Source organism: Thermobia domestica, chromosome 18 (genome assembly GCF_964235325.1).
Source record: "Thermobia domestica chromosome 18, izTheDome1.hap1.1, whole genome shotgun sequence".
NCBI lineage: Eukaryota > Metazoa > Arthropoda > Insecta > Zygentoma > Lepismatidae > Thermobia > Thermobia domestica.
In genome coordinates, this window is record NC_137471.1 from 183605295 (window position 1) to 183617346 (window position 12052).

At 43.1% G+C, this 12052-nt stretch overlaps 1 long non-coding RNA gene across 1 annotated transcript in view; it reads right to left on the minus strand.

Annotated features, from left to right (window-relative positions):
• Positions 1 to 12052, minus strand: part of LOC145676044 (uncharacterized) — a 60058-nt gene that overhangs the window by 27002 nt on the left and 21004 nt on the right. The window contains exon 3 of the long non-coding RNA XR_014129270.1: positions 10719 to 10853. This is a non-coding gene — a long non-coding RNA (uncharacterized LOC145676044). The remainder of the gene's footprint in view (positions 1 to 10718; positions 10854 to 12052) is intronic.

Consider the following 12052-nt stretch of genomic DNA (forward strand, 5'->3'; position numbering starts at 1 on the left):
TATTTTCAACGAGAATTTATTATCCACAGATCATATAATAAGCAAGTTTGATATTGAGATTCAAACTGACTCTCCCGTGCGAAGAACGGACACTAGTGTTCAAACAGACTTTAGGTTTCCAAAGATGATCAGAATTGAGACAAATCGCGATCTCAAAGTGTTATGTAGCATTGCTACCCAAACCAACCCCGTCATGTTTGACTCAGTTATGCGTTTGGAAGAAAAACTGGCGCACCTAGATAGTATAGACAATTTGCTCAATGTAGTTAAACAGGTTAGATGGTCGGATGGAAACGTTAGTACGTCTGAATACGGAGACGACGATATCCTACGGAATCTCGGTTAGAATATGAATTAAATAGGCTACGAGCTGAGGAAGAATCCGTCTCCGAGGAAGAAAAAGAGCATTCCCACAGAAGAAGCCCAGAGTTAACTCCTACCTCGTTCAGTAATGTATGTATCTCCCTACATCCGTGGAGGCCAGGAGACGACCTCCCATATTCAAATTGGGACCCCCTGATAGCATCAACGCCCCAGAGAACGGCCAGGGATCTCATGCTCTGTAAGAGTAGTGAAGAAGAGGATGACAACACGCTTGACAGTAAAACAAAATCTTCAGTCGCCGACGATAAGGAAAATGAGGACCTTTCTACCGCTCAGTTGCCCAAGCAGGAAGAGGAAGAAAAGGCTTCAAACGATAAGGAATCATGGTCGGAATCAAGAGTCTTAGAGAACGTTGGAAAATATTTGAGTACGCCGAATACGCGCCATCAATAGTATGTTTAAAAGAGATTAAAAAACCAAAATCTTCTTCACCCCCTTCTTTTCCGCCAAGTACACCTCAGTCCAAAAACAGCGTCAGACCCAGTAGTAGTTTATTTTGTGCACCTTATGTCAGTTCGGAACATAGTATAACGATTCACCCGCCACTAAGGAAATGAGGAAGTATCAGGAAACCGGGCAGCATGACCCCCTGAAAAGAGCGTTTGTCTCTCCACCTAGTAGTGCAGGCTCGCCCATAGATAGTGGGACCAACACGTTGGAAAATACAGGAGTTAGACCAGAACAAAGTTCTGAATCACCATCGATAATTGATAGTATTGAAAGTAGGTTAAATTCCGCGACGCTCTCGACAGAAATCGAATCCCCCACAAACGAATCAGAAGATAGAGCAACTGAAATCTCCCCGTATGAGAGTAATTCAAAGCAAACATTTAGTAGTCAAGGGTCAGGTTCAATTCAGGATACTAGTTCAGAAAACAAAGATAACATTAATATAAAATCTGAAAGAGAATTTAAAGCTAGTCCGGTAACAGAACCTTCATTTCAGCCCAGTTTCCAAAAACCTCAGGTCCCAGGTTTATACTTGAAGGAAAATAAACTATCACCACCAACTGAAGATGCTCCAAACGCTGTTAGCGCACCGAATCAACCTCAACCCTATCATATTTATCCGGATGTGAAGATCCCGTTATTTTCCGCTGGTAAATATGAGGCGGTAGACAATTTTCTATTTTTCTACGAACTTACGGCACTCATATATGACTGGACACCCCAAAAAATGGCGGATATTTCCCCATTTGTTTGACGGGGGCAGCATACGACTGGTATTCGGTGGAAATAGCAAGGGATAATACGTTAAGCTACTCGGAACTGAAAAATAAAATACAATTAGCTTTCCCCTCTATCCATTACCATGCTAGTCTTGCCTACGACCTAGAACATCGTCGCCAGAGAGCGGGCGAAGACAGCATAGCTTTCCTTTATAAATTAGAGAAAAATCTTAAATTCCTGCGTGGAAAAGTAGATCAATCAGAGGTATATCGAAGGCAGATGATTTAGAACAATGTAGAGATTACTTGCTTAAATACGAAATGGCGAAAAGAGCTAAGTAGACTTATTTGCAAACCTGCCCTGACGTCCTCTGGAGAAATAATCGTCCAGACTGGCATTCTTCCAAGCCGAATGCACCCCCTGAGTTTGTATCAATTTTCTCGTATTCCATGGATCACGAAAAGGCAGGAAAAGACCAGGAACCCTATCGGGACGGTTACGCTAGCGACTCCGCGCCGAGCGCCGACCTTAATCTACTCCGAACAGTTAAAATAAGAATAGGAAACCGCTGGGCGTCTGGCCTAACAGACACGGGAGCGGCCGTCTCATTGGTATCCAGTAAATACCTGCCACCTAGGTTCCCCGTGTCGTACCGACTGAAGGTGTACGTGCGAATTCAAGGAGGAGGTTCTCGGCCTTCGGACTACCTACCGGTGGTCAGATTGGCGTGTCATTTTAAGGATCATTTCAAGACCACTAGTCGAAAATACCTCGATTTGTCTATAATGGACCCTAATCTTTGTTCGTACGACGTAATTTTAGGGGCTGATTTCCTGCATAAATATGTTTCCGCTGTACATCCAAATTACTTAGTTCTCGCGGATAGGAATGGAAATCATGTCGAAGAGCTTTGGTTCTAGATACCACGGAATACCCGTAACTTCCATCAGGGAACCGTTCATATCCTGGATTTAACACACGTGAAAAGATATACAAAGACGAAGCAGGTTCGACCAATCCAGACTTATAGAGGCTTTACGAACAAAGGTAGGAAAGAAGAAACTACCTACGTTTGTCATACAACGATTCCTCCAGACCCCCCTGATCGAGTCTTACACGCTAGGAAGCAGGTTTCCTACCAGACCCCCTCTAACTTTTCAGGACGGACATTCATCCCCTTCCAAAAGGGAAAGGATGAGAATGTCCGACGTACGCCTGTTAGGTCTCGGACATCATTACGCTCTGGAGAACCATCGAATGAGGTCTCCCCTAAGCCTATTAAGCCTTTGAAGAGGCCACCTCACGCTAGGAAAAAGGGAAGGGAATCTGGCTGCGGTAGTGGGAACAGAATGCCCAGTGCTCAGGAACTGGAAATTAGAAGCTCGATTGCTAAGACCATAGACGTTTCTCACTCCGCCAATGGTAGAAGAAAAAGGAATAAGCCTGTTCCTTCAAAAGCAATACGTCCGGAAGGATCTCCCTTCCCTCCTCCTAAAATCACCGCCACCAACGATTCGGGGGAATCGCCTCACAGGAGCTTTCCAGCCCGTTTGACAGGTCAAAGAAACGCAGTGCACGAACCGTCTACTACCGAGAAGGCACCTCGTATTGGCGAAATAGATGAAGCCAAACTCACTGAGACCCCATCGTTAGAGGTCCCTTTGCAAAGTTCACTCGAGAATGACTCGCAAGAAACGGTTGTTGGACTTAGTGCAGAGGTATTCAAACTTTTCTCTAATATCGTCTATAAGATACATTTACCCGCTAACATGCAAGTCCCACCCAACACGTATTGCAGCATAGAAATTACAGCCCCAAACTTAGACGTCAATTTGTGGGAATTTATACCCTCTGAGGGAGTCCAATACTGGTACTCCTGCATGATCCCTCGGGGACTCGTTTTCACCGTAAATGGCAAGATTCACCTGCCGGTGTTCACAGGTTCAGATCGGACTAAAACCTTGCTAAGTGATCTGTATTTGGGGAAGCTGATTCCCCAGCTGAATTTCTTCACGAATCTCCGCCTGAAGAAACCCAAATAGTTAACCAAATTATACGCCTTACTAACAAAGAAGAAAGAGATGATGAGGAAATACCTGACGCACCTCAGAAGGTACCCCAAACTAAGGAAGAGTTAAGCACAGCTCTCAATATAGGTCCAAACTTAGAACCTCACGAGAAAGACCAATTATTTGACTTACTTATGGAATTTAGAGACGTCGTCGCCTGGGACAAATCTTGTCTCACGGCGGCCACGAACAAATTTATGTGCCCGCTTGAAGTAACAACCGATATTCATATTTCTCAGCCCCCTATAGGGGGACTCCGAAACAGAGAGAAAGAATTGCGGCAGAGGTCCAGAAGATGCTGGACGGCAACATTATTCGACGGAGCCGGAGTCCATACTCCAGCCCCGTAGTGGTGGTGCCTAAAAAGGACAATACGCATCACAAAAAGAACAATACGCATCCAATACCTAATATTAAAACCAAACCTGTATCCGATTCCGCGCATAGACGAGGTCCTAACATTCCTAAATGACAGACAGTTTATTACCACGCTGAACCTACAATCGGGATATTATCAGATGCTTATAAAACCTAGCGATATAGAAAAGATCGCTTTTGTTTGTAGCAGCGGTAAGTTCGAGTTCTTACGTCTCCCTTTCGGCCCAGCAACAGCACCGGCTCTCTTCCAGAATATGATGGATGTGGTTCTAGCTGACCTAAAATGGAAATACTTAATGGTTTACTTAGATGATATTATTTGTCCTAGTCCATCCTTCCCAGAATTGTTGCATAGGACACCAACTATCTTAACTCGACTTAGAGAAGCCAATCTCAAAGAAGTGTTTTTTCGCGTATGAAGAAGCCTCTGTTCTCGGCCACATGGTGGACCGCTGCGGATTTGGTGTGGACCCCACTAAGGTCGAGGCCATTTCTAAGGTGCCCTACCAAAAATCTGTAAAAGACGTTCGGTGTTTTATAGGACTTTGTTTGTTCTATCGTTCGTATGTACAGAACTTTTCAAGGATAGAAGAACGCCAAGTTTGAGTTTGGGGAGACTGAACGAACTGCCTGGGATACCCTTAAGCAGCGTCTAATCTCCGCCCCAATCTCAGCCCATTTTGACCCCCAGCAAGACGTAATTGTCTACTCCGATACCAGCCGGGATGGCATCGGAGGTTACGTCGCTCAAGTTAAAGAAGACAATTTGGAGCACCCGATCGCCTATTTCTCTAAATCGTTGAGCCTGACTGAGCTTAACTATTCGACTCCAGACCTGGAGGCTTTGTTCTTAACAAAAACTATCCTCCATTTCCATTTCTTGCACGGGGACTGGCCCTTTATAGTGAGGACAGATGCTTGTGGCATTTGCTACCTCAAAAACAATAAAATGCTGAACTCGAGATTAATGTGATGGGCGATACGTTTGCAGCCCTATCAGTGTACAATCGAGCATGTAAGCGGCAGGAACAACGTGACGGCTGATTTCTTGTCGCGATGTCCACTACAACAGGAATTGTCCTCTAAGTATTGTCACGAAGAGGACTGCGTAGACGTCTATCAGTTGACTTTAGGGCCTAAGATAGACAGGAAAGTGTTACAACAAAAGGATCCCGTACTCAGGGAGCTTATTCGGAAAAAGGAAACTGATCCTACTGATTGTACGCTAAAATCGTATGTTTTAATCGACGGGGTATTACATCGAACTTTGAACAGTGTTAACAAGCTAGTGGTGCCAGACGAAGCGGTGAATGAGGTTCTAAAAGATGCTCATACTTCGCCTCTTTGTGGCGGCCATTCGGGCTTCTCTCGGACCTACTCAAAAGTAAATGAACGATACTACTTCCCAAACATGGGAAGAATTATCAAGCAATATGTCCGCTCGTGTGACGAGTGTCAAAGAGTGAATATTCCGCGAGAAAAGAAACAGGGTTTCTTGCACCCCCTACCCGTGCAGGACGAACTATTTAGTAGATGAAGTTTAGATATTTTTGGACCAATTCACCGAAGTGCCGGATACCGGTATATCTTAGTCATGGTCGAATACCTTAGTCATTTCGCGGTATTAGTACCTTTAAGAAACACGAAGGAACTAACCGTAGCAAGAGCCATTGTAGATGAGCTAATTACTCGATTTGGTCCGCCAAAAACTATTCTAACGGACCAAGCTTCAAATTTTTGCTCGAATTTAATGAAGGAGTTTAACGATATATTCGACATAAAACATGTACGAACCGCAGCGTTTAAACCCTCTACATAGGCTTATGCGAACAATTCAACTCAGTTATTACCAATTTTCTGGCAAAATATACGGCAAAACAGCCGAGGCGCTGGGCCGAGTATGTGCGGCTATGCGCCTACGCATATAATATTTCTATCTCTCCCATTCGAAAATATTCTCCTTACGAAATAGTTTTCGGCCAGAAAGCAAGATTTCCAAACCAATTGGATAGTCACTATCAATTTAGCAAAGTACAAGACCACCAGAAACAATTGCGCTTGATACGTCGCCTGGCTCAAAAGCTATGGCGCGAGCTCAACAACGAACTAAATTGAGGGTAGATCAACATAGACAACCGATCAAGCTAAAGGTTGGCGATTTAGTTTTATGTAGAGATTATTTGCCGAAAAAGAATGTCAGTCCTAAACTGACCCAAAAATACTTGGAACCTTATATTGTACGGAATGTCACACCTTCAAACGCTTGTAAGATTGAACTAGTAGCAGACCCTAATAAATCGCAAATAGTGACCATTGAAAGACTGAAGAAATCTTACTCGCGTCCTTCACCGTCCACTGACGGGATAGATAGCGATAGCAACGATGATTAAGAAACGAAAGTACTAATTGGGTAACTGCACGTTGTAGTGTAGTCGCCCTGAATATGTTGAACGGGCACATTTTCTCACCATACTCAAGGCCTACTACGCTGAGGGTACGACAAATGTAGAAACGGGACGTCCCACTTATGACAGTAATCAGAAAAACAATTGGGCTTGTTTCTCCACCCCATTTTTGAGGTCGCAATGAATTATTAGGCAGCTCAAGTGTGCGTGTGTTAAGACACCAAAGATGGGGGAGAACGAGCGGTGCACAAAATTAGGGAAACGAAACCCCCGAGAAATTTGAAGGCTCAAGCTAACAATACTCGTCTTTAGATGTTATCTTGCATGCTCATTTTGTTTTCTTTTTCTTCTCCATGGAGCTCCTGCTAAAATTATGGTATTAGTCCTTATGAGAATTACAGGTATACTAGTACAAAAAGGAAAATTTTCGCTATTTGTGTTGGTCTGTTGCAGTTTTTATTTTGTGTTGAATTACCAAGTACAGGGCTTGGTTCCCATAGTACAGCTTGCAAACTCATGTGGAATTAAGGTCATATCTACTGTCTGGTTATTTTCATTACCTAACATAGTAAAGGTTATAATTTTGCGTATCATAATCGAAAACGTCTAACGATGTGTGTTCTTGTTCCCAGTCAGGACGACCCTCTCTGGTAACTGCTAAGATCTTGATCTTTCTGTTGACAGACTCACGTAAGTCACCATATAATCTGCCCTGCTTATATTTGCTTGTTGTGACTTGCTGACAAACAGAACTAAGATGGCTACGACAAGTACTATAACACCGAATATACCTAGTATTAAAATTGAGAGTTACGGTGGAACCCCGGAGAATCCCTCGAAGATTTCCTACAAACGTTCAAACTTGCCGCGAAATTATATAAGTGGAGCGAGGCCCATAGAATAAAATATTTGGTTTCCTATCTTGATGGCCCCGCGCGAGACTTTTATGAACTACATTGTGATGAATTACAATCTACTACTAAATTTGAGGACGCCGAGCTTAAGCTACGTGCGGCATTCGGTAATACGGACAAGCTTTCCGATAGCTACGCTAGTTTGCATAATCGAACGAAGAAACCCGAGGAAACTTATTCACAATATTATTTTGCCATGATGAAACTGTCAACGAGTTTCCCCCAACATGAGCGATGAGGACAAGTTCCACCACTTATTACGAGGCTTGCCAGCGGACGCACTCAGCTATATCATTGAAAGGGGGTGCGAGACTCCACAGGAGGTTAAATTGCCCTCGAGTGTTATGAGAAGGCGCGAGCTCATTCGCAGATGCGACGAGCACAAACTTCTACTCTGACCATTGTCCAATCCACAGCCCGAACCTTGAAAACGTCGGCTACTCGTAAACCCCCGGCTACCAAAGCAACCCCACGGAGATTGCCCACGTTCATAGTAGAGAAATCCAAGAATCAAAGCCCCATGACATGTTTCAGATGTGGAATGCCAAAGCACCTACGCGCCCAATGTTGGGCTAACACTCATGTTTCAGGAACTCCCTTAACTGACAAGGCCCCAGCAAGGGGCCCGCAAGGGGTAAGCCATAGAACTAACGGAAATTGTAATTGGCACACGGACACTAGGCAAACTCAGCAAAATTATTCTAAACGTCCCCTAAGGGTGCAGCAACCCCTTACGCCATCTGGGAGACCTACGACACAAGAAAGCCGAGTTAGGGCTCCATCTTCACAAAAACCAAAAGAGTAAGTGAAACAAACTAAAGAGAACTAGAGGGAACATATATATATAATTAGTAGATGTTTAACCATATTGTGTAGGAACGAGCTATAGTGTAAGCTATAGGGAAAATGAATAGTAACAAAAATAGAAATATCGAATACTTTCATTAAGATATATGTCTAGATTAAGTTTAAAGCAATGCAAGCACAAGACATGAACTAGTACTTTTTACTTCTAGATTAGTCTACGAATAATTATGGCACAGTCAGCAGAAGAGTCCGAGATAATTGAGGTTGACGCGAACGTAGCAGAAAACGAAACTACGAACGAAAGGTATTATCTGGCTCCCGCTTATTTCATGGCTTTAGAAAGCGTTCAGTTAGCGCCCGGAGTGTCGATACTTAAGGAGTTGTCAGTCCTATTGATGCCTCCGCGGTTCAGAGACCAAATACCTGATGTACCTTCTCTTAATTGTTGAAACCATAAATTCCGTACGGCCAATTGACAGCTTCCCAGCAAATAACAGTATGGCTGTACGAACAGATGCATTCGGTGGGCTATGAGCAAGGCGACTGCTATTTGGATGAAGCCTTGGACGAGCTGAGGCACCGCATACCCATTGGTTCTGTTATATTTACCTATGGGGAACCGGCGGCCTCTATTTTACGGGAAGCATTCCACCAGTTCCTTGTTATGGATCTGAAACCCTGTATTTCCGTACCACTAGAAGACCTTCCAGATCCAATGACCCCCTGTCCTCATTCTCCGAATGAGTACGCCCAGTACGATCGTAGTGCCGACCAAGTGCTGCGGGTGTATACCTGGTATGATCAGAAGATAAAAACGCCGGTTTGGGTTAACCCTTTCGCGGATCCTGACAATACCCGTTAAACACTCACAAAAATGAGGGAAGAAACACTCACAAAAAAATGAGGGAAGAGAAATAAAAAATGGGCAAGATTTTATGATAAAGGATACATAATATACATAGAATACAAAGCCTCGGCATTTTCGGCAAAACTCTATGATCCATACATTGCGCATTACTCTATCTTTCTTAAAAAATTGAGTGTGGTGAACTGGTCGACAAGAATCAAATACTGATTACATTAGAATTATATACAATACTTTTTCTTACTCTAATGTATAGTAGTGTAGAATACGAAAAAAAATCCCGTTCCTATGCCAAAGTCTACCATTATTATTCTTTGTGTTTTGTTTTCCCACTAGCCACCCTCTGTTTCACGAGGTTCCCTAGAAGTGGACATCGTAAGTTGATTTTCAAATTGTGCTAACTAATGCAGCTTATAACGCGCATGACAAATCGTCATTACTTTTCTAAATCGTTTGCTGCTAAAATCATTACGATTTTAAACCGAGAATTTCAGCCAGATCTAGTTTACATTCATCTAACGCACGATTTTATAGAAGCCTTAGAAGCCATTTGTGCTAGTCTCGTTAGCAGGAATTTGACTGCTAACGCACTGACTGAAGCTATTCGTGTCTTAACACAAACGATTATAGAAGGGTTGCACTATGTCCAGGATCAGTCAATGGCTACTAAACACCTGCACTTGTTGTCATTATCAGGAAACGGATATCTCCAAGACATCCAATTCTGGCGAACCGGACTACCGTATTACAATTAATAGAGGCAGTGTTATCCCCTTACGGGCATGGGAGTATATCACACTATGGGAACGGAAACTTTGAGAAAACTCTTTTATTCCATTCCTCCCCGACAGGCCGATAAGATACTACCGACCTTTTTCCGTTACTACCTACGTCGGTACCTGCCATTGAAATACATAAGATAGGATACTTTATGCTATTCAAGTGTTGGTTACATACATTCGGTTCGAGAACCATAAGATGGATGAAAGATGTTTACGCGACTTATGGCTTCGGATTCCGCGTATACTTACTAATGGACACGAATGACAATTCACTCCATTTACGATTTACTTCCCGACCCGTAACCTGGGATGAAGTCTTGCAAGAAGAACTAATCACGTTTTAAATAGTTAGGTTATTCGGACTAATCCTGTCTCCTGGCCTTTTGCAACAATATAACACTCCTAGCTTCAACTTACCTACTCTATGGAATCCAACACAGCCCACCATACTCCAAACCTCTGTTTGAAGGAGAGACGAAAGTTAAGAAAGGGCCACCCGGCCAAAATGAAATTTATCCACAATTGAAGACGCCCCATTAAAGTGTCCAAAGTATTCTTCAAAGCCTCCGCTCCGTCTGATTCTCTCCAAACAGTACGCACCGCACACTCCAGTTGGTCGCGAATGTCTGTTGCGAGGATAAGCGGAAGCCCCTCATTCACAAACCACCACCACAAATCATTCACAAAAGTGATGAACGGAAGGAACAATTCAAAGGCGCGCTCGTCGAAATCTGGCATTATACTACTTTTCGAGTCTGAACTAATGTACGTACCTGACAAACCGAGACGAACTTCCGACCCCATTCTGATAAAACGGAAAAAAACTTCTAAAGGAAGGCAATATACGTTTTGCTACAAAAACCATTTATGGAAACGGAAGGCATGTCCCCATTCTCCTTATCTAAGACAAACTTTATCTCTCTTGTTTACAAATTCTCACTTACATGTCGTTCTCGCAGGGGATGCAGGATGCTCAACACTTTCCTAGGTACTCCTCTTGTTTGGAGGATGCCTCTTCTTTTCTCCTGAGTCACCCTGAGTAACTCTTCTGATCCCCCGAGGAAAATCCCCAATGGGAGCTGCAATGATTGAAATCTTATCGTAAATTGAATATGCCTATAATACTACCTTAAGTAAGTAGCAATTAAAAAGACATGTTGGCTTAATAATATAGGGATTAATAATAATAAAAAACATCAGATAAGATCACAAGGCACATCTTTATTACAACGGGACGACCTTTATTGATCTAGAACAGGCCCTAGACTGATCTAGAATGATCTATAATTTCTCTCTTACAAAAGCAAAATGAGGCAACGATATTTCCCTACCCTCCTGGGTATAATAGGTATGGCTGTTCTACCCACTACGCCAGAGATGACTGTTTCAGTACTCGCTAACGCCGGAGTATTCTGGGAACAATTGACTTCACAGGTAGCTTACCATAAACTAGCAATGTTGGTCTATACCTTCCCTATATACCGCTTACCTCAGCTTCAGGATGAATTCCGGACTATTCAGCAAGCCTTCACGTCGGGGTATTGTGACAAGTCTCGTGACGCACTGGAGCATTCCTGTCAATTGTTGCAATCCACCGTCGACATTCAAAAAGTTACAGACTTCCAACTACAGAACGAATTTTTAGATTTAGCAATGTTCCAGTCAGACAAATCTAAGTGCGGTTTGGATTTTGTAGGTAATTTTCTCTCATGGTGTTGTAACACCGTGTCGAAAAGTACATTCCAGAATTACGTAACTACACAACGAAAAATTGTGGAGTTAATCGATCAGATAGTAACCCAAATACATGCCGATCATCGTAATATCGTTCTCACACGGGATGCGACTAAGAACTCCTCCCTCCAGGTAGAAAATGCGTCACAATCCGTTCAATCAAAAATCAAAGCACTGCAGAAAACGGTGAACCGAGTAATTGAGGAAGAACATAGAAACCATGACACTGCACTTTCCGTACAGGTACTAGTGCTAAGCAAACTATTGGCCTCTCTACAGTATGAACGACAAAACAAGGATATTCATTCGGCATGCATCGAAGGTAGTATGTCCTTAAGCGCGGTTAATCCTAAACAACTCACGATCTGCGCGCCTTATCGATTTGCTTACAAAAGCAAGGCTATTCCTTAGCCATCCCTGCAACCGAAATTTTTCGTTATTATAACCTAAGAACCACTACCTGTCACTTTTCGAATGATCGCGTAACATCAATCACGAAAATCCCCATTATCAGGGGCCTAAAGCCTTTTAAATTGATTCATTT